This window comes from Coenobita brevimanus, chromosome 71, assembly GCF_032717465.1.
Source record: "Coenobita brevimanus isolate Jiangsu-jjx chromosome 71, ASM3271746v2, whole genome shotgun sequence".
Taxonomy (NCBI): Eukaryota; Metazoa; Arthropoda; class Malacostraca; order Decapoda; family Coenobitidae; genus Coenobita; species Coenobita brevimanus.
The window spans coordinates 38,841,165-38,865,079 of NC_137024.1; the positions used below are offsets into that span (position 1 = coordinate 38,841,165).

General features: G+C 43.2%; 1 protein-coding gene across 1 annotated transcript in view; it reads left to right on the forward strand.

The window, feature by feature from the left end:
• Positions 1-23,915, forward strand: part of LOC145406813 (homeobox protein dve-1-like) — a 296,902-nt gene that overhangs the window by 221,252 nt on the left and 51,735 nt on the right. The gene's annotated exons all lie outside the window — the stretch shown is intronic.

A 23,915-nucleotide genomic window follows, 5' to 3' on the forward strand; every position in this document is an offset into this window, starting at 1 on the left:
ACAGACACTCATTTTAAGCTAATTACGCGCTGGGGTAACTAATTTAAATCTGGTGGAATATAACTCCTTGAACTGTCCACCTCCTGTGACATACGCTTTGTCGATTTCCATGGAGATTCTTCCAGATGTTGCATCAAGGTCTCGAGTTTTGTATGTTGCAGCAGAACGGGATGGCCGCTGCCACTTTTTATACGATTTCCAAAACTGCCTGTTTCTTGTCTGTGAAACTCGTGGTTGTTAGTTTGCCAGGAGCCTGTCGTCCTGAGAGGCCCCTCCTGAACTGTCGCTGGGTGAGAGTGACCGACGTGATCGATATGTAAGCCACAACAGTCATGACGCTGCCCTACACCGAATATTGAGACTCGGATCCGTGTTGACCTCATACAAGACATTCAGCATGAAATATCTTTTGACAAATAGAGGCGAACAATAATATTCAGTGAAATGACAGAAATATAAAATGGGTAAAAATTTTTTACGGTGAGCCACCCAGTACTTGGTTTATTAGCCACATGTATCATAGTTTATACTCCCAGTTGACTACCATCAGCTTAGAAATGACCTGTAGTGGTAAGTTTTCGAAATGAAAGAGTTAAATTTGTCCTTTACCGCTTCCATCACTACCACGGGTTTCTCAACCACTTCACTGCCATGACGTATGTTTTCATATTCTTCTTCCAATCCAGAATATATAATTTATCAGTTTTGAAGAGACACCGTGTAAATGGGGAGGTGAGATATAGCCGTCATTTACACATTCACAATACAAAGCCTCCCCAAGCTGAATAAAATCACAGGGGGGTACTGAGTCAAGCACGTCATCGGCCTGAAGGATTTAAACACTCGTATTTACCCCTCCAGTACGGTGATGACCTTTTGTTTTATTGTTGTTTCCACTAGACGAATAGTGTTAGTGAAAAGCTGGACTGAATTTGCCCTCTCACTACGATGACGACTTTGGCAGGGCGTTCTTGCTGCCTCCACATGACTTCTCGGCATGGAGGAACGACTTCCAACTGTAGGTTAGATAGACTTAGTTAAGTCCTTCCCTACTATGACGTTATGGTAGACTGGTTTTTGCTTCTTCCCCCCCTCCCCTCAGACGATTTTTATTCTGCAGTTAGAGGCAGGATCGTATTAGCTACACTATTGATGGAGAGTATAAAAACAAATCCACGGAAGCCACACGCCACGTTTCAGTGTCAAGTGTTTTTTTTTTTTTTTTTTTTTTTTTTTTTTTTTTTTTTAATAAACAATACAACCAGCAAACCCTTTACGGTCCTTTTTTTTTTTTTTTTTTTCTTCGTTCTTGTCAGCAGCAAACGATTTTATTCTGCTTATGGAAGGTGTTTCCTGTGGAGAGGGGTTGGGAACAGCCGATGACGTCCTGCATATTTCAGCTATATCCACACTCTTGGAAGTGAGGCCTCGCGCTGAAAGGGTGAATAATGAGTAAATAAAAAAGGTAAACAAAATGAAGTTGTACTTGTTGTACAAGGCATGTGATTTAACCCCATCAGCACGACAACGCCTCCTGTGTTAAACTCCTGCCTCCTTCTAACAATTTCATTCAGCCTTGGGGAGACGTGGTGTAGTGAAGAGGTTAAAAATATACGGTACTCTGTTAACTGTCCCTCCGTCACATTACCTCCAGTCTTCTTTCCTTTCCTTCCCTCTCACCCCTACTCCTTTCCTCCGTCTCCTCTCACCTCTCACACCCATCCCCCTCCCTCTCACCTCCACCTTTCTCTTTTACTACCCGTTCTTCTTCCTTTCATTCACTCGTAGCTTCATTCACTTCCCTCCTCTCTCTCATGCTCTTCCTCTCTTCCACCCTCTACTTTTCACCCTCTCCTTCCGTTACCCTCACTCTCCCTTACTCTCTTCTCTCTCACTCCACCCCCTTCCTCTCCTTTCGTTATCCTCCACCTCTTCGCTTACACTTCCTTTACTTTCCATTTCCCATCCTTTCTTTACTGCTACCCTCATTCACTCTCCTCTCCTTCCCTTGTCATTTCCTTATTTTCTGTTAACCATATTGCCCTTTCTTATGTTCTTTCTTCTCCTTTCTTCCCCTTTCCCTCTTGCTCTCTCATCCACTTTCCCATTTCTCTTTTCCTTCCCTTCCTTCACCCACACTCTCCCTCTTTTTCTTCTCCTTCACTTCCACCCCTCTCGTCTGCTCCTTTACTTCCCCTATACTTTCCTCCCCACCCTCTCCCAGCTACCCCACTTCTCCCTCGTTTCCTCTCCCCGTCCTCCTCCCCCTCCCCAGACTGCCCCCCTCCACTTATCTGAGGCCACCATCAGCTCATAACCACCGCCTCGCTAACCACCCATTCCACCACCACCTGACCCTTGCGCCAGAGAGGGGGAGGCGGGGGGTAGAGGAGGGCAGGGGAGAGCGTGGTGGGTGTGGATGGAGGGAAAGGTGGGGATGGAGGAGATCGAATGAGAGAGAGAGAGAGAGAGAGGGTGAGGGGAGGGGGAACCTAAAGGGTGGGGGTGTGAGGGAGAACAGGATGGGAGGGGGGAATGTGGAAGGTGAGAGAGGAGAATATGGGGAGTGTGAGTAAAGGTGAGGGGGAGAATGAAGGGTGTGAGTGAAGGTGACGGTGAGGGTGAGGGAGGATGGGCCAGGAGTAGGATGTGGAGGGGAGGGTTAGGGAGGGGGTAGGGATGTGGGGGTGAGAGCGGGGAATCTAGAGGGTGCGAGTAGGGGAAGGGTGAGGATGGTGATGTGAAGGGTGTGGATGGATGAAAGGGATAGATGTGTGTGTGTGTGTGTGTGTGTGTGTGTGTGTGTGTGTGTGTGTGTGTGTGTGTGTGTGTGTGTGTGTGTGTGGAGATAAGGAAGGAAGTCAGAGAGAGACTAAGAGAAATGAGGGTGTAGGTGGGTGATGATCAGAAAGTGGAGGGTTGAGTGGTGTGGATGAAGGTGGGTGCGGGATGTGAAAGTTAAGGAGTGCGGTGGGTGAGGCGGGTGTGTGAATGAATGAGTGTGTGGGTGAGGGTAAGAATGGAGGTGAAATGTTACAGTTGAGGATGATGGGCATATGTGGATGGGTGTGGGTGAATGAAGGAGGGTATAGATGAGAAAGGATGGGGGAATAATGTGCGAGTTGGGGTGGGTATGGGGAACGATTGTGAGCGAGGTGTGGGGGTGGGGAGATGTGTGGAGGAGGGTGTGAGGGATTTTTTTTGGGTGTGATGGTGTGGGTGAGGTTAAGAATGAGGGAAAATGAGTGTTGGAGAGGGTGTGGAGACACTCTCTCTCTCTCTCTCTCTCTCTCTCTCTCTCTCTCTCTCTCTCACCTTTTTATCCATTTCTGCCTCACAAAGCAAATTTCTTTCTCTTTCCGTTCATTCTTCTTCCCACATCTTTCCTTTCCCCTCTACTCCTCTCTCTTTCCCCATCTATGCTCCGTGTTTACCGCATTGCTTTCCTTTCTTGTCTTGTCCCCTTCTTCCTCTCTACTGTCTTTTCTCACTTACCATACCCCATATCATTCCGTATTTCCTCTTCTTTCCCCCTTTCTTCATTTCCTCTTCCCTAGTCGCTGACCCTTTCTCTCCCCTCTCTTCTCTCTCTCTTTCCCATTTTTCTTCCCATTTCCTGCCTCTCTTACTCCAGGAATTCACTTACTCTCTCTCTTTCTCCCATTCTATTTTTTTTCTTTTCATTGCTTTCTTTTACCACCTAGCCTTTCTCTCTCTCCCTCCTTTTCTTCTTTTCTTCCCCCTTTCTTCTTTTCCCTCCTCTCCTCCCCTCCCCCACCCCAAACCCACTTAGCGCCGTCGTACCTAATCCTGAATTTATAGACTCGCTGCAGCCTCTCCCATTAGCGGATAAATCGCCCTTGGAATCCAAACTTTATCGCTAGCCACTGAGCTTATCTGAACACACCCTCGCCACGCTGGATGGTATAGTGCTCGGGGGGAGGGGTGGAGGGTGGGGGTGGGGAGAGGGCGGGGAGGGAGGAAGGGGAGAGACTGGGAGGGAGTGCAGGAGGGGGTTTTGATGGTGTGGTAAGAGAGAAGGGTGCTGGGGATTTTTGTGTTGGTGTTGTTATTGTGGTAGGGAGAAGGAAAGGAAGAAGGGAAGGGATGGGGAGGGGATGGCGGTCAAGGGAAGACGTGGGGAGGGGGGATTTGATGGTGTGGTCAGAGGGATGGGTGTTAATGTGTTGGGGATTGGGATGTTGATGTTATTGTGGTGGGGGCAAGGAAAGGAGGGGAAGAGGGGACTGAGGAAGGGGAATATGATGATTTGATAAGAAAGAAGGGTATTAGTGTGTTGGGGATTGGGATGATGGTGTTATTGTATTGGGGAGAGAGAGAGAGAAAAAGGAAAAGGATGGAGAGGGGTATAAGGGAGGGACGAGTGTGATGATGATGGTGTGGTAAGAAAGGTGTTACTTTGTTTGTGGGGATTTTTGTATTGTTGACTGTGATGATAGTTTGGGGAGGAGAGATGGAGGGGAAATGGATGGGGAGCGTTGGGAGCATAAGGGAACAGGGGGAAGGAGGGGGATTGATGTTGTGGTAAGAAGGAGCGGTGTTATTGTGTTAGGGATTGTGGTGTTGGTGGTGGTGAGGTGTTACTGATGTGATGAGAAGGGGGGGATGGAGGGGAAGGGGTGGGGAGGGGAATGGGGAGTAGGGAAGAGGCCGGAGAAAGGACGTTAATGATGTGGTTGTAGGAAGTGAAAAGAGTGTTAGTGTTTTCGTGATTCTGTGTTCGTTAGAGAGGGTGATGGAGAGTAGAAAAGAGGTGAAAGGGAAGAGAGGAAGCGTGGAGAAGAGAAGTTTTAATGGTGTGCTGAGAAAGAAGGACATTGATGTGTTGGGTACTGGGACTGTTATGTTGATATTGTGGTGGAGATAAGAAAACATGTAGGGGAAGTGGGGCAAGGGATGCGGGGGGATGGGGGTAGAGGGAGACGGATAGGAGAGAACATTTGATAGTGTGGTTTTGTGTTTAGATGGATGTGTTGGGTACTGGAAGGGTTACGTTGATATTGTGGTGGGGTGGGTGGGTGCTTATGTTGTTATTATGGTGGACAGGAAGAGTGATGGGTGGGAACAGGGGATGGGGCATAAGGGACAAGGGGAAACGGGACTTCTGATGATAGGGTTGTGTTAAGGTGGATGGGTCTTAATGTGATACAATTGTGTTGGGGAGAAGACCGAGGAGTAGAAAAGGAAGGGAATGGAGAAGGGGTACGACGCAAGGGAAGAATGTCTAATGCTGTGGTAAGAATGTAGGTTGTGAGTGTGAAGGGGATTGGGTTGTTGATGATACTGTGGTGGGGAGAGGAAGGGAAGGGGGAGAAAAGAAGGTTTGAGGGGAAAGGAAAAGGAGTGGGATAAATCTGGGTATATTTGATGGTTTGAGTGTGGTGAGAGACAAGAATGGATTGTGTTGTTATTGTGAAAAGGGAGGGAACCATGAAGAGAAGGGGTGGGGTAGGGAAGAGGGGGGTAATGGAGGGAATCGAAGGGGGGTTCTGACGGTGTGGTAAGAGAGAGGGGTTTTTGTGTAGGGGGAATTGTTGTTGTTGTGAGTGGATGGGGTTCAGGGGGAAAAGAGAGAGGGAGAAGATGTTATGGGAGTAGGGGGAAGGCTGTGGGGGAGCGTGTTGTTATAGTTGTTATGAGAGAGAGAGAGAGAGAGAGAGAATGGTGTGACGTAGTTGTGCAAGCGAGCTATGGTGCTAATGTGTGGTAATGCAAGTGTTAATCTAATAAAACAAGATTAGGGTGTTAGGGATGATGCAGAGGGTGTTAGTGTATACGTGGTGACGAAGGAAGATGTTGCTGGAGATAGTGGTGTGGGTGGTGATGTAAGGGGCGTTGAGAGAGTGGCAGTGGAAGTGGAGTTGGGGAGGGTGTGGTGATAAGGTAGTGAGAAATGTTAGTGTTTGGTTGGGACTAAGAATAAACCTGTGATGGTAAGTCTCTTTATCATTATTACTAACTCCTTCCTTTTGCCATTTCCAGGATCCTATCCACCATATTTATGACTGTTGAAAATAAAATTGGGATAATAGTCATCATGATGAAGATGTTGATGATGATAATGATCATGATGATGAGGAGGATGGTGGATGATGATGGTGATGATGAGGAGGAGAAGGATGGTGATGATGACGATAATGATGATGATTATTATTTATTTTACAATTAACTTCTTGATTTTTCCATATCCTGATGATGGTAATTACGATCCTGCTGATAATGATTTACGTCCGTATTCCATTTACTGGATCCTATGCACTGCATTTATGATATTGGGAAATGAGAGTAGCTTGATCATGGTGATGATGATGATGATGATGATTCTCGTGTAATTGCCTACCTCGTTATTGTGGAAAAGATGATGGCGATGATTTTCATGATGAAGGTGGATTCTCTTTGTTATGAACTTCCCATTTCCTGTTTGTGGACCACACCGAGCCCCTTTATGGCGGTGGGTGCCAGGCTGGTGGTGGCCAGGCTGGTGGTGGTGGGTGGTGATAGTCACTCCTATATCTCTCCGGTTAGGTAGCAGTTTAAATCTGCACAGTTCCGGTTTTCCAAATTTGCTTGTAATTCATTCAATCATTCATTGTTTATTCTTTTATTTATTTGGTTTTGATGGAATATTTTTCTTTTATAAATTTGCATCTATATTATACTTTTGATTTTTACAAAATTACTGTATTTATTTCCTTACAAGAGCAGGAGGCGCCCACTCTTGGATTTAGTGCTGCCCTCAGGTGATTCAAACCTGCGTGACAAGCCAAACGGTTTGGTGTCCTGCAACCCAGAAAACCATTTACTATATGTCTGGTGATGTAGTGGATTAAGGCGCCTCACTGGGTGAGGTCAGTAAGGATTTACATCCCAGGGGTGGCTGGGATAGATTGCTCACAGTGCCACTCAGGTGCGGGCGAGGCTGGCCATCCATCCCATATGTCAAGAGTGAGCGGCCTAACCCTGGACTCCTACGCTCCTGGTGAGACAAAAAAGGATTGGATGTTTCACAGCTATTATTTATTTATATATTTATTACTAAAGTGCATATCGATGATTAAGTAGCTGTGTGACTGAGTTTGGTTGATCACCTCGATGATAGTTCTCCAATTTTCTCGTTGTCATTTTTCATTTGTGCCTAAATCCTACCCGTTGTGCCTAAATGCTCTCCGCCCGGTGCATGGCGATGGGAAATGGAGTTGGGTTGATGAAGATGATGATGATGATGGAGACGAAAATGGTGTTAATGCTGCAAGTCATGATGAAGAATGTGTATTAATGGCGGCATTTGCATAAATGTACAAGTTTAATGTAAGGGTGAGAAAATCGTCATTACCAGCCATCAGAGAGAGTGAGAGAGAGAGAAAGAGTAGTAGTAGTAGTAGTAGTAGAGTAAGGGAGGTCGAGCAGCATATAAAGCAGTGATCGAGGGAGTATACGTAGTAAGTGAAGAAGTACTTATGGAACTGAATGTATGGCAGTAAAACATAAGCATAAATTTGACAGTGTAAAGAAAATCCATTAGTACGGTATCTCTCTCTCTCTCTTACACACACACACACACACACACACACACACACACACACACACACACACACCGGATCCTATATGGGGTGGCCTCGACATAAAAGGAACTTCCAGCATGCTTCCGTCCCTACTCAGCAACGACTTCACCTCACTACCCAATCCTAGTTCTCGGTCCGCCTCTGCTTCTTCCCCCAGAGCTGCATCGTCTAATTCTCTCCGACAAGGAGAGTATGTTTACATCCCTGTTTGTTTGTTTGTTTGTTTGCAAGTTTGTCTGTTAGCAGGATTAAAAAAAAAAATAATAAGAGATTTGGACCAGATTTGATGGGCAGATAGCCCATGTCCCAGGGAACAATTTATTAACTTTTGGGACCGATCCGGAGCATATTACAGATTCTGCATCTGGAAAACACTTTTTTTCGAAACCCTAATCAGTGATGAGAAAAGCTAACCCGATATGAAGAGTGGTTTGGAAATTGCGTTGCCCTAAGCGCTCCACTGAGTGCCTCTCTGGTTTGTCCATATTTTAGTGCCGGAAACCCATCATCACTACTTGAGTTTCATCACCACTCCCATGCCGTAGGTTTAATTGATGCTACCTTCAGGTGATTGATATTCCAGTTGGAGAGTCTAATTACAGCCCTCATTTACCCATAGAGCACCAGAGACCTTGTATAAAATCGTTTGCAGGAGGTAGGACTCAGTTGTTATATAACGTCATTGTACTGAAGAGGTTACAAGAGTTCAGAAAATTATATCTTCTGTGAAATTCTTTTGGCAAAATGAAAGTGAGCCGAAGAGAGAAAAGTTGAGCAATGTTTTAAGGTAAATTTTTGTTTTTCACTTCCCTGGTTTTGGATTCAGCTTTACCCGTTTGTTAGTGGAAAATATGATTAAGGTGATGGTGGTGGTGGTGGTGGTGATAGTGATGATGATGAAGATGATGATGGAGTTGGATGGAAGAGAGGATTGCAGTTGAGTAAGGATATGGTCGAATGGAAATAACAAAATAATGCTGAGGAACATAAAGGTGTCAGTAGTACAGTAGGATGCAGTGAAGGAATGCAACTGGCGCTAAGATCATTGAAGAGGGAAAGTAGGGATGGGTGGTATATAAAAATAGCAGAAGTAGGATGGAATGAAGGCTTGCTGGTGAGTCAAGAGAAGCAACTACGAGAGATCTTAAGTCCTGAAGGGGTTAAAAGGACCAGGCAAATAATTTCGTTCTGGAAATTCAAAAGACAAACTGAATGCGAGAAAAAATGGAGAGAGTAAAGCTGAGGAGTATGTTAGGGTACTTTATGCTTTTCACTGCCATGGTTTTCGATACTTGGGTCATTAATTGGTGGAAAATATGATCAGGCTGATAATGGTGGTGATGGTGATGGTCGTGGTGGTGCTGATAGAGGCGGTGGTGATGGTGATGAGCTGGAATGAGATGGAATAGAGGATTACACCTGAGGGAAAGTATGGACGAATAGATGGTGATGGCGATGCTTGTGGTGGTTATGATACTGATAGTGGTGGTGGTCGTGATAATGATGGTGGTGGTGGTGGTGGTGGTGAGGATGAGGAACGGGAATGGGTTGGAATAGATGGATAACGATGGTGATGTTCCTGATGATATTGAGTGGTGGTGGTGGTGGTGGTGGTGGTATTTAGAAATATTAAAAAGTAGCAGTAGTGCTGTAGGGTGGAATGGAGGAATGCTACCGAGAATAAGATGAGATTGAAAGAGTAAAAGATTCCGGGGGCTTGAATGGTGAGTGAATGAGTGTGTGGCCAATTCAGTAGAGGAGGTTTTGGTTAGTTTCGACCTCTGTTTTTTTCCCTGGCTGTCTAGAGTCTACCCCATCCCATTTTAGGGTGGGGAAAAAAGGTATGGATGATAATAATGATGATGATGAATATAAAAAGGCATCAGATACAGAAGAGAAGGATGGAATAAGCACCTTATATCGCTTAGGTAGAGTTGCATGGAAGCCTCCAATGACACCCGGGATATGATTCAAGGAGAAATGTACAATGTTATGACGATGATGGTTAGGAAATGCATTATTTACATGTACTGATGATTATTTTTGCACTTGCTTAATGTTGTATGTCTCAGTTACTTCCGTCAACAAGATGTTTCAAAAAATTGTTATTAGATATCAGTTAAATTTGACGGATCGTTGGGCAGTGGGTCAGGGAAGATTTGTTTATATTTTGAGGTGGATCCGAGTCCCGATGCAGGAATAAACTAAACGTATTGGCCCCGGCGAAGCATGCACTCTCTGACATTGTTTAACAAGGCAGGCTAAGGTCGTATTAATTGATTATGTGAGAACGTAAAAATATTCTCGTAGTTAAATTTTGAGGTAAACCCAGATCCGGATGCAACAATACACTTAAATTTAATTGGCGCTGGCGGAGGTATGCGCTCTCTGAGTGCTTTTAAGTAATGTGTTTGAGAAGTATTTTGTATTTGTGGATCTCTCTCTCTCTCTCTCTCTCTCTCTCTCTCTCTCTCTTTACCACTATCTTCTTTCTCCTTTCCTTTTCCATTTTGTTTTCTTCCCCTCATCTTTTACCTCACCTTCCCCCTCCCTCCTCTTCTGTCCCTCGCTCCTGCACTTTTCTCCCCTCTGTCATCTCCCCACCCTGTCCCATCCCCTCCTCATCTCCCTCTCCTCCTTCCCGTTTCTCCCATCTTTCGCCCTCTTCTCTCCCTTCTTTTCTTCGTCACCCTCTTTTCTTTCCATTCTTTCCTCCTGTTGCATTCCCTCTCGCTCTCCCTTTCTTTCCGTCCCTCTCCCCTCATCTCCCTTGCCATCTCACGCCCTGTTCCCTCCCCTCTTTTCTCCCCCTCTCCCCCTTAAGCTCCTCTCCCTCCCTCCCCCCTCCCTCCTCCTGCTTTCCCTCCTTCCCTCCCTTTCCTCCCCTCCCCTCCCCTCCCAGCCATCACCCCAGTTTATCTATATAAGGTCCATACCCATTACCATTCATCAGTCCTTCACTCAGATTCTCTTTTCCTACACTTTCTCTTTCCTTACCCTCTTCTCTCTTATTTTCCTCCTCTTTCTCTCTTTTCATCCCTTACTTATCTTTCTCTTGCCTCCCATCATTTTTCTTCTTTCTTCTCCCTCTCTTCGGACTTCCTCCATTTTTTTTTTTCTCTCTCTCTCTCTTCCCTCTTTTCTCCTTCCCCCATCACCCTTTCCTTTTCATCCAGCCCCTTTTCCTTCCTTTCCTCTTTGCACTTTTGTCTCGTTTCCTTCTTTTCCTCGCCCACCTCATCCTCGTGTTTCCTCTCTCATGTTTTCTTTCGTTATTCTCTTATCTTCCCTTCTTTGTTTCCTCCTCCTCCTCCTCCTCCTCCTCCTGCTCCTCCTCCTCTCTCTCTCCTTCTTCTTTTCATTTTCCTCCGTCCTTTACCCCCCCCCCGCCATTTATCGGGGGGGGGTGTAAGCAGTTAGTTGGGTTAAGATCAGTGTGGGGGGATGAGCTCTCTTAATGGTGCATCTCTCTCTCTCTCTCTCTCTCTCTCTCTCTCTCTCTCTCTCATTTTCTTGCTTTTGGCTATACAAGATGATGCATGCGATGGTGGTAGTGATGATGATACTGGTAATGATGATGGTTGTGGTGGCAGTGCTGGTGGTGGTGGTGGTAGTGGTGATAATGGTGGTGGTAGTGGTGATAATGGTGGTGATGGCGGTAATGGTAGTGGTGGTGGTAGTTGCAGTGACGATGGTAGTGATGAAAGTGGTGAAAGCAGAGATGGTGATATTGGTGGTGTAATGGAGATGGTGTGGAACAGACGTCATGGTAGTGGTAGTTGATATGGTAGTTATAGGTGGGTAATGGTAATAAATGGTAGCTTTCGTGTGGTGGTGATGGTGGAGGTGGTGTGTTGTTAATGAGTAGGGACAGAACTGTTTGTATGTCCTTAATTCGAGATCACTCCCATCGTGGTGTAATTTTGATAGATCGATAGATAGATAGATATAGATACACGGATGGATAGATAAATACAGAGATGGGCATACAGAGAGGTAGTATATGGACGGTCTCTCTCTCTCTCTCTCTCTCTCTCTCTCTCTCTCTCTCTCTCTCTCTCTCTCTCTCCACACACACACACACACACACACACACACACACACTCCCTCTCACACACACGCTCACACACACACGCACACACCTCCTGGAAACCACTTATCCTTATCTGACCACGACCAGAAGAAGCAGGGGGGGTCGGGGGCGGGGGCAGGGGGGAAGAGGGGAGACTGCAAGGGAATCTGGTACTAGAAAATTTGGCATTCTTGGACGATGGGGAGAGGGGGGAGGGAAGGGGAGAAGGGGGGAGGAAGGGAGGGGGGAGGGGAAGAAGGGGATTGAATGAGATTGGAAAGGGAAGGAGAGAGTAGAGAGGGAAATGAGGGTGAGAGGTAGAGGAATGAAAGGAGGAGAAAAGAATGAGGGGAAGAGGGAGGAGGGCTCGGTGCGGCGGAGATGGAGGGGAGGGAAGAGGGTGAAGGGGAGAATGAGAGAAAGGAAAGGGAATGAGAAAGGGATGAAGTGGAGAATTTGGTATGCGAAAGAAATGGAAAATAAAGAAGGATAAGAAGTGGTGGGGAAGGAAATGTGGAAGGGAAGGTAAATGGTATGAAGGGAGATGGAGGAAAAGTGAATCGTTGGATGGAGGAGGAAGAATTGAAGGATGGGGGAAGTGGAAGGGGAATGGAAAAAGGGAGAGGAGCAAGAAATGAATGAAAGGAGGAGAGGTAAAAATGGAATATATAGGTGAAAAGGAAGGACTTTAGGGGGAAGTAGGCAGGCAAAGGGTAAGGTAGGTAGGGTGGGGAAGAGGGAAGACAGGTGGTGGCTGTGGAGGTGGGGGATGATGAAAGAAAGGGGGGGGAGTGAACAGGGTACTATCAATGAGGCAGGAGGATGGGGAAGGGAGCAAGGCAGAAACTTTCAAGGGTATGGCAGGCTGGGTAGGCAAAGAGGCACAGAGTTAAGGCAGGAAAGCAGGAGAGGAGATGATGTAAAGGACGTGAATCTGTTATATGAAATTTGGGCATTCTTGAGACGAGCAGGAAGATGAAGGGAAGGAAGGAGGATGTGAAGGAGGAAGAAAAGGTGCAAAGAAGGGTGATGGAGGGAAGGAGGGAGGGAGGAAGGATGCTTGAAGGAAGGAGGATATGTGAGAGGGAAGTTGCAAAAGAGAGGGTGTGAGGCTGGGAAGTGAAGAGAGAGATAGTGCAACAGAGAGAGTAAAAGAGAGTGTAAAAAGGAGGGTAGTAGGACGAGGGAGGAGGGGGATGAGCTAGGGATGAAGAAGGAAGTAAGGGACGATGTTAGAGAAAGGAAGGAAGGAAGGGAACAAGAGTTCTAGGACAAAAGGGAGACTTTTAATAGTGTAGCGAAAGGAAGATAGCAAGGGAGTGAAGGAAGAAAAGGAGGAAGAAGGGAAGGAAGATTACTTAATGAAGAAAAAAAGATTAAGGAGGGATGATGAAAGAATGGAAGGGATGGTCTGTGGAGTGAGAGAGGGAGGGATAGAAGGAGGACGAGAAGGGGAAAGAGTGAAAAGCCTGCTTGAAAGAAAGAAAGAAAAGGGAACGCGTGGTGAGAGGGAGGGATGGGCAGAAAGGAAAAGGAGGGAGGGGGGAAAGTCTACTCGAAAGGAAGAAGGAAAAGAGGAGAAGTAGGCGGGGTAGTGGTGGTGTGGTAGCGAGCGGAAGGGAAGGAGGTTTGTGAAATATGTGGTCCAATATGCATATCTGGGTGGACAAGGCGTGGCAGTGTGTCGTAACTCGGTGGGCGAGCGGTGCGATAGCTCTGATGTATCGTCCACTGCCACCACCACCCCTGATTGGTTCACTCCCGCACGTGACTCCCTTCTCATTGGATGTTTAGGCGGGGTGAAGAAGATGGTGTGTGTGGGGGGGGGGGTGAATATGGGTAGGGGGAAAATGGGCGGGGGTTATGGGGCAGGGAGGGAGAAGGGGGTAGAAAGAGATAGGGTTTGGGTAGGGAGGTTAATATGGACAAGGGAAAATGGATGAGGGAAGAGGTATAGGGCAGAGAGAGAGAGAGAGAGAGAGAGAGAATGACAAGCAGTACTTAAAAAGGTCTGACGACCCACATAGGAGGTAACATGGATGACGTTACCGAGTACACATTGCTGCTCCAAATAATGCGTGAACTGTATAGCAAACATGAAGGCTGTCCCACCAGCAGTCCCGGCATGGAAAGAAAGTAGTTACACCTAACCGGGGGAAAAGTGCAGGCCAAGAAAATTTACAGGAAAGGAGGAAACATTCAGTCTACCAGTAAACTGGTCCTAACAAAACACTGTCTTCAATTGTTCTATCAAGCAACGGTCAACTACCTCTAGCTGCTGATAGCCGATTCCAGGTGTTTCAGATCTTGCACGGGAACAACTTCCTAATGCATCATGGTGGAAATGATTTAGGTCAAGCCTTCAACCATTGTTCCTTGCTGGGTTGGTATTTTACCTAAATGTGTGCTGGTAGTCAATGTTTTCAAAGCTATGGAGTATTTTGTTAACAGCATTTACCTGCCTGCACAAACACCTGGTCATGCCCAGTGCTTGTAACTTTTTTTTTTTTTTTTTTTTGGGGGGGGATATCTCATGTGACCGGTGGCTAGTACCATTTCAGTAGCCCGTGCTTGAACTGTCTAAAGCCTCGCGATATCCTTCTTCATGGTCAGCAAACAGGGCTGCACAACTTACACCATGTGGGGCTGTACAAGATAATTACTGCACAGCGAGAGGACTGTCTCCATGATTAATAATTATATCCTAGAAACCTCTGTTCTTTTTTCATTGCTTTAGTGCATTGTGTATAGGACATGAGGTCGCTGCTGAGTAGTGCACCTAGGTCTTTCTTGAAGTCAGTACTGCTGATTGTACACACCAACTAGTAGATGGTCCATGGATTTGGAAGATCAGTAAAAATCACCTTGCACTTGTCCAAAAGAACGGTATTTGCCACCTCTCAGACCATTCCCTTACCTTGCTATAACTAAGGCCATATATAATTCTTTTTTCTCGAGTGGCAGAGCATTACCTCCTAGCTTTGTGCCGTTCACAAATTTTGCATTTCAGCCTATGATGTCCTCTGTATCACTGGTGCAAATAAATTATGACAGACCTAGAGCTGAACCTTGGGGCACTCCACTTGAAGCTAATACCCGGCCGGAAGATTCCCCATTGAGAGAGAGAGAGAGAGAGAGAGAGAGAGAGAGAGAGAGAGAGAGTTTGAAATACAGATGTTACAAGGCATCTCGGCCAATAACGCAGTTATCTGCCGAGGTAAAATAGTTTCGCTGTGATTTAAATCTATATGCATGAGTAAAGGAGAAAAGAAAGGAGAGCCTTTCCATCATATCTTCCTCCCCACTACCCCCTCCGGCATGGTAGCCAAGAGGAAGAAGATGAACGACACCATGCTTGGGATGGTAATGTATGTGTGAAAGACTGGATTGGAACAAATGTGATCCTATGAGTTTCTAATCTATAATAACTTTAAAGTACTTTGTGGCAGAATACAATGCTAACTGCTGAGTCAATCATCCTTTGTTGTCTGGATACGCGTCGACTTGGAAAAGCAATAACACAGAGTTATATGGTGTCGAAATTGTTATATAACAGAATGTTATATGTATCTAGTTGTAGTACTAACTACTTTTTCTGGAAGCTTACTCCAGCGTTCTACTGGAACCTTCAGATGACTCTACACTGAGTGAGAAGCTGATTGGTTTCCTGTTATCCAGGAAATCATTTACTCTGTTGGGTGGTAACCATATAACCAAATGAACGCTTGTTGGTCTATGGCGCTGCAACAAGAGAGGGCCCGTAAGGGTTACCGTCTAAGGGGGGCTGGGGTTTATTGTTCACATAACGCCACTCAGGAACCACCGAGACTGGTCATTTTTGCCTTAAATGATGGAACTGATTAGCCTAGCCCCGGACCCCTACACTTCCTGATGGGAAAAAAAGATAATTGATAATAGATATCATCTGCCTTCGAGAATCATTCAGTATTTCGAATAAGTTTTCATGAACATTGTCGATTTATTTAGCATTTTAGTTAGATGAATTACATCCATTAATATTCGATAAAAAAAAAAAAAAAGTTTGTTACTCGTTCTTAGCCCAGATGCTACAGTAGCTTATCGATGCACCCGTGTGTGTGTGTGTGTGTGTGTGTGTGTGTGTGTGTGTGTGTGTGTGTGTGTGTGAGAGAGAATGATCTGTCCTTCTGTCGGTAAAGACCTGTTATATTTAGCTTCTTTTAAACACTTTTGAGTTGGGTACCACTTCTTCATTTCTTCACCGAATCACTTGAAGGAGGCACAGTTGTTTCTTGGCCAGATACCACCAGACGCATTTTTTTTTTTTTTTTTTTTTTTTTTTAGGCCTGTTAGAGAGTTTAATGGGGTGGAAGATCAAAGCATCTACACACACGGATTTAGGGATCGTGTTTTCGTGTATGTTCATTAATCCATATGGCTATCCACACAGAAGGATGTCTGTGTCTGTGTACTGTGCCTGTGTGGGGACCATTCTGCATTGCCTTGGCAGTGTTGACAGTCTATTTATGACTTGATTTTACCTTTTGCTCCTTGCTCGCTCTCGTGCTTAGCTTCTTACCTTCCTCTCCTCTCATCTCCTCTCTTCTGCTTTCTCTCTCTCTCTCTCTCTCTCTCTCTCTCTCTCTCTCTCTCTCTCTCTCTCTCTCTCTCTCTCTCTCTCCATTCTTTCCTCCTGTCCCCTCCTCCCACCGTACATTTCCCTCCTACTGCCGTCACCAGCATAACCACAGCTATCAGCATCACGACCACAGCCTCCAATATTTCCACCATTGTCATCATAACTACCACCATTACCATCATCGTCACAGCTACCACCACTACCACTTCACCACCACAGCTACCTTCACAACTACTATCTAAAGTAACACCACCACCAGCATCCGCATCATTTACCATCTCTACAGCTGCCACCACCATCAAAATCATCACAGCTTCCATGATCACCACAACTGTCATCACTACCACAATTGCTAACCACCACATCTACCACCATCATCATTTCCACTACCACCATCATTAGCACAACTCCCGCCATCAGTACGACTACTAGTATCATCACAGTTACCACCATCACCACTGCTACCACCACTGCTCCGACAACTATCACAGTCACTACCACATACGTCACCACTAACATCACCGCAGCTACCACCGTCACCATCACTACCACCGTCATCGTCATAACCAAATCTTTCACTACTACCGTCATCACAACTACCGCCACCACCACCACTAACATTACCCCGGCTACCACCATCACCATTGCTACCACCACTACCATGACATCTACCACCACCACCACCACCACAGTCCTCTCTTATAGCGCCTGTTTTCTTTATAACTAATCCATTTTTACATCCCATAATCTGACAAATCCAAGCACATAACACTCCCAAACCACCACACACTCTCCCCGCCTCCATTTGTTCTCGCATAACAGAGAACAAGTGGGCAGAACAGGCAGATATTCGATTTATTTTAGTACCTCCTGTGTTTTGCAAGGGTGGGGTGAAGAATTTTTACTGAGTACCGTTTTCTTTCGTTCTTCTTTTAATATAGTTTCAGTTTTTATTGGGAGCTTTTTTTTTTTTCTTCTTTTTTTTTTTTTGTAACTGTTAAAATGGGAAAGTCGGTAGTGGAGGGAAAATGCGAAAATAAATCATTTTTTTATTGGTTTTATTAAGCCTCGCCAAATGTATGACGAAGATTATTGTTTTACATAAGAACATAAGGAGAAGATACCTGCAGTAAGCCGGTTGGCCCATGCTAGGCAGCTCCTAGAAGAGTAACTGAACTATTAGAATGAGATATGGATAGCCATATAAATGGCAAATCTTCTTGTTTTCATTATTATTATTATTATTATTATTATTATTATTTGCTCTTATTTTTTCAGTCGATATTATACTCATAATGTAGGTACCGTAGGGTAACCCAAGTCCTTGTGCCAAATATGAATAACCTTGGCCTATTTTTGCAGGTGATATACCCATTTTTATTCTAAAAACTGCATATTTGAAATTGAAATATCTCATAAACTAATTGAGATAAGCTATTTAGTTGAAAATCCTATGATAAAAAAGTTAGCTGAGAATTTTGGCTGAATATTTTGCCATTTAGCCTAGTGGCAAGTACCGAATTCAGATCTCCTCAGTGTTTTCATTGTAACGCATTTTAGAGAAAACCACAAAAGCTACACAGTTGCAGCTTTACAGAAATATAGGTGTGGCCCTTCTCATTTTCTGAAAGGATTATGGTTACAGTTAAGCATACAGTTGGCCAGTTATTGAGACAAATGTAAAATGTACCCATGCTTCATTTCTTTCTTTCACGCCTTTGTCTCCAAATCTTGTTGATATTACACAGGAAGCTACCTCAGGTTAATCTAAGTACATGTTCCAAATATGAATGAAGTTTCTTGGCAGTGAACACAAAAGCAGCATTTGCATAACTACAGAGACAGTCAATACCATCAATAGTTACGGCGAAGCTTCCTTATTGTGGCTACACAATAAGTTAATAAGTAACTAGTTGTTATGACTATTTGTTGCATTTTCTAAACGGGAAATTCTCTCTCTCTCTCTCTCTCTCTCTCTCTCTCTGTCTTCGGAGCTGGTGTTAATTGGTGTTCTCGCTTTCTTTACCAACGCTCGTTGCCGCGGCTTCACTCCTTTATTTCTGGCCGGATTGCCCCGAATATTGCCATGCACATACTAAGGCCTGCTACCTCGTGACACCTTCCTCCGATTTACGATTATTGCCTTTAAAAGTATTGTACATCTTCGAAACTGTGAAAAGACTTGCTTGAAAAAAAGTCACCAGACACCAAAACAGTAATCTCACTGCAAGTACGTATTCTACCCGGCTTCGGATACAATTATGGTACAGGGCGAGATTGATTCGAAGGGGCCCTTTAGTTCGATTCATATGAGTGACGAATATAAGCATATTATATTTGTATGGACTAATAAGAAGCAAATTTCTGAAGTGTCTGCGGAATTGCACGAAAATGTTGCTTTGCAAATAATAATAATAATAATAATATTATTATTATTATTATTATTATTATTATTAATTATTATTATTATTATTATTATTATTAATTATTATTATTAATTATTATTATTATTATTATTATTATTATTATTATTATCATCATCATCATCATCACCATCATCATCATCACCATCATCATCATGATACATTTCAACCTTGCATTCCGGCGACATATTCATTATTACGCGTTGTATCGCCAAATGGTTTCATTTAGCGTGGTGATTTTTAAAAACTGGATCAATTTACCACAGCCTTGCTTGATCCTTTCATTGCTGGGGACACTGCCTAAGCTGAAAATAGTCGTATGATGGTAGCTTTATCAAGTTGAAAAATACGTCATCGGACTGAAGTGATTCACAGTTCTTGCATCAACACTGTAACCACCACCACCACCATCGCCCCAACAACAACAAGAACAACAACAACCATCACAAGTCACCAAAATTACCAGCTACCACACTCGTCACCACCACATTGCGACCACCACCACCACCACAAAACAAAAACACCCTCACTATCATACACCACCACCACTACCAACACAACACCACTTATCCTCACTATCATACTATCACCACCACCACCACACCACCATCATCACCACCACAACAACACCACCACAATGGGAGTCTAACACACCCTTCATTAAGCTAACCAGAGAGAGAGAGAGAGAGGAGGAAGGGAGAGAGGGAGGGGGGGGGAGGGAGGAGAAGGGTAGAGGGAAGGGAACGAATGAGTTGTGACAGGGGCTGGGAGTAAAGCAGGGTTGGCAAAAAACCCACTTTATTTGAAAAAGCCCAACCGACCTTTTTTCTCAAAATAACCCGAAAAAGGGCAAAGGTGGGTTTCTTCAAAAAGCACCGTAAAACAAAATAATAATGTTTATACCTAATTATGAACAGCCCAATTAAATTATGATTTTACACAATGAGAACTTTACACAATGAGTTCAACGAGGGGGATGATCATGTTTTGACTTGTTAGTTTGTTACCCCTGGGCTGCCTGCTACACTGTAACAGGTTTCAATATGAGAGCACACCTTATGAGTTGACAGAGATCAGTGCACACTACACAATAGTAGGAGATGGATTAATTTCCTTTGCTGCTACAACACAGTAGTAGGGGAAGGACTCATTTCATTTGCTGCTACAACTTATCTTTGGTAATTTTACACTTATATTTCGCATTCTTCTTACAAGTGAAAAATTACTTCCAAAGTGAATGTGCACCATCTAAACAGTAATGACAGCCTTGGGGTAACAATCTGTCAAAGAGACCTATATTCAAAAAGTAGCAATGTTTAAAATAAAAATCTTTAGATATTTGAGATTTGGTATTAATCTTAGAACCTAACCTGGCACATGCCTAACATAAGTACTGATTATATAACATTTTTACCCAAATCCTTACTAAGCAAAAACCATATTTATCAAAAACAAATTAACTGGTAATCCTAAATGATTACAAAATTAGCTAATGCTGGACATAAAGTTTACATTCACCGGATAATTGCCAAAGGAAATTTATCTTTAATTCAAACTACATTATTAGGATTTTTTTTCCCCAATCTTAAGCACAGTTATCCATGTTTACCTTCACTTATGGAAATAATGTTGCAATTAAGGTATTTATAAGAATGGGAAAAATGAGTGCAAAATTTCTCGTTTTTTCAGTGATCTGAAATATGCCCCCTGCAGCTAGTTGTGGTTGAAAAATGCAAATTAATGGAGTGAAGTAACGAAAGTGGAAGGCAGTAACATAGTGATTTGTAAACCGTGCAGTACTGAAAACAGTGCCAAAGTTGAGAGAATCATAACTCACTTAAACAGACGTACAAAAAGACTTAAAAGGAGCAGTGATCCATTGCCATTAAACCTGATGTGTCAGGGAGGAGTCTGATGATGACCCATTGAGGCCATCAGTCCTATCAAACATAGATGACAGCCAGCCATCAACATCTTCAGCAAGAGCAGGTCAAATATTAGGTCTGCAGTTGGGAGGAAGCAACAAAAAGATTCAGTGTTGACATCTTCACTGAGTAGTCCTGTGGCTGGTGTTCAGAAGAAGTTGCAATGAAAAGTAAATGATTTTGCCATAATTACAACAGTGCCACAGAAAGAGGCCCTTGATAAAGCACTTGCCAGGTTTTTTACAATCAAGAAACTTATCCTTTCTAATTGCTGATGGAAAGTATTTCAGAGAACTTAAGAACACTGCATGACCAGGATATTCACCATCAACGAGGAAGGATTTAGGAGAACGACTACCTGACAAAATACAGTAATCTTCCCAATATCCGATGTAATACAGACAAAGGCATGTCCAGAAATTGGGCCCATCCGGATATTGGGTTCCTGCCTCCTGGACTGGTACTTATGGACCCTAACCCAGCCTAACTTTGAAAGCCACTTAAATAACTTCCTACCAAACATGCATAGCTCCTATTTAAGACCCTATTCACACCAGTATTGGACATAAAGCATGAAGTAAATGAAAAGGAACCAGAGAATGAGGAATTAGAAGTGAGTATGGAAAATATTTAGCAGTGTACAGGGTACTTACAGCACGTCTGTGGCTGCCTCCTCTAAGGCTTTGGCTGTGGTGAAAATGCTCTTGAAGCACGTACAGTAATTCAGTTTTGTGTTGTACTTAATTACTTGCACTGTGAGTTATAATGGGCCAATGCACTGAGTGGTCTTGCCATCTGGTGGGAGTCTGTGAACTTCTCCCAGAAATACGTTTTGCAGATTTCAAAGATAAATTTTTCTACGCCCTTTCATGTAGTTTTCTCAAATCACAAAATTTTTCGAATGCCTTTGACAGTCATGCTATTGGTGTGTAAGTGGCATTAGAAGAAAAAAAAACGTAAAACAGGAATCATCATCTCCATGGAATTAACTTCAACATACAATTTACTATTCAATAAACATCCCATATAATTGGTGTAAGACTATAACATGGTAAATATATGAGGAAGTGCTTTCATGCACAAACTTTGCCATATTTTAAAATTTGCTGCCGGAGCAATGTACGACATGTTTTCCTTGTTGCTCTTCATTCAACACCTCTTTTACATGGCGTCTCCCACAGACTACGACGTTTCTCGTCCATCTTTGATGGAAACCTGGCCCATCCTTTCACTTATTTCATGAATGGGTGCAGGTCTGCATTGAAAGTTGAATTTGATTTGCAGTCAGCTGCGGTGCAAAGTTCGTCATTTTGCTAACTGTTCTTATTGTCAGTGTCACACCGCTAGCTACTAAGTATAGAAACCCACAACTCTCAACACTGAACAAATCACATGGTTAATCAACGAAAAACTGTTACTCACAATTCTCTGTGAATATCCGGAATATGTACCACAATACTAACAAGCACTCACACACACCACAAAGCCAGTCAGGAGACAGGGCGTGTGTGCTGGGCAATCCCCGGGTCCTGTCTTCCCCATTTACTGTTTTTTAACCAGCCCATACCCCACTGACCGGGCTAATGTATGGCCCGGCCTGCTTTATACTGTAGGTGCAGGGAATCTGTAAACAAACGAACGAACAAGCACTACATTCTTGCTATCCTCTGTTCTATCCTTCACAGACCAGGAACATTCAACAAGCACTCTGCTACCTAGCAATAGCCACTAACAACTGCGCTTCCGAGGCAGTGTAAGGGAGAAATACTAATAAAAAAAAGTGTCATGTATAGACTGTATAGTCAACTAAACAGTTGTGGTGATCTCAGACGGAGAAAGAGAGTTGTATTCCTACAGGGTGTGTGTGCCTTATATTTCCTAGTTATAGTTGCCAAGAAAGTACTGCTTCAAAGCCAGTATAATCAAAACTACTGTGTATCAGTAGCGAATATGTATAAAACAAATACATGACAAAAGAAAGGGAAGATCTGAAACGAAGAGAGAATATAGTGTAGGGAGAGTGTAGGTGTGATGGTGGTGGAGGGTTTTGTGGCCATCACTCACCGACCTGCTGATAAGGCGATGCTATGTCATCCCCTTCGGCCATGGCTGATACTGATTATACTGATTTTATTTTTATTAGTTAGAAGAGTTATAACAAGTAACATGATTTGTTTTAACTCAAAGAATAATATTCTTATTTGAAAAAAGTTATTATCTTATATTCGGAGAGTTATAACAAGTAACATAATTTGTTTTAACTGAGTCAAAGAATAACATTCTTATTTGGAAAAAGTTAGTTTCTTATGTTAGTTCGGACACCTATAACAAGTAACATGATTTGTTTTAACTCAGTCAAAGAATAACATGCTTATTTGAAAAATTTTATTTTCTTATATTAGTTAGGAGAGCTATGACAAGTAACATGATTTGTTGTAACTGAGTCAACGAATGACAGTCTTATTTGGAAGGAGCGTTTCTTTTATGTTGGTGAGGAAAACTATATGATTTTTTTTTTTAACTGACATAAGGAATAACATTATTTTATGACTTAGTATTTTGAATAATACGTAGATTTATATTTGGAGAGTCTGGAGACTTCTAAAGCAATGTAGATATTGTGATTCAACAGAAGTTAGCTACAGTTAATTATAGTATTTACAGATGTTCTTTTCTGTTTTGTACAGTCAATGACATATTATCTGAGTTCACATGCCATAGAATTTCTGTTGTAGCCTTTGCAGATTTTTCATAATACAGTATACATTTCCATTTACATATTATCACTTAGCGTAATACTATAGTTCCTAATTAAAGTTACTAAAGAAGGTACCTTGATGTATACAGTTTAAAGCCATTAACGAAAGCATTAATGGAAATTTGATATGCAATACTGTTCAAGCCTATATGAAAGTAATTATTTTATTGCACCATATTATGTGAAATGTGGGTATTACGCTATGAAAGTAAGGATGCTAAGATTATGCTTGATAAAATTTTAATGAAATTCTTGGCAATGCTTAATGTTTTTTTATTTTTAATCATTAAAACAGAATGTGATATCTGTGATTTGTTATTGATATTTTATTATTTTTCTGCCCATGTATACAAAATTTAGGCCCTGCTTGTATGTAAGTTTCTAATATACTGCTCATATTACTCTGAATTTATGTGATTAAATACGGTACATTATTAAAAAAAAAAAAAAAAAGTAAAGTGGGTAAAACAGTGGTATTTTCAAGTAGGTTTTATTGAAAAAACCCCGGTGGGTAAAACCGGGTCCCCCACTTTGGT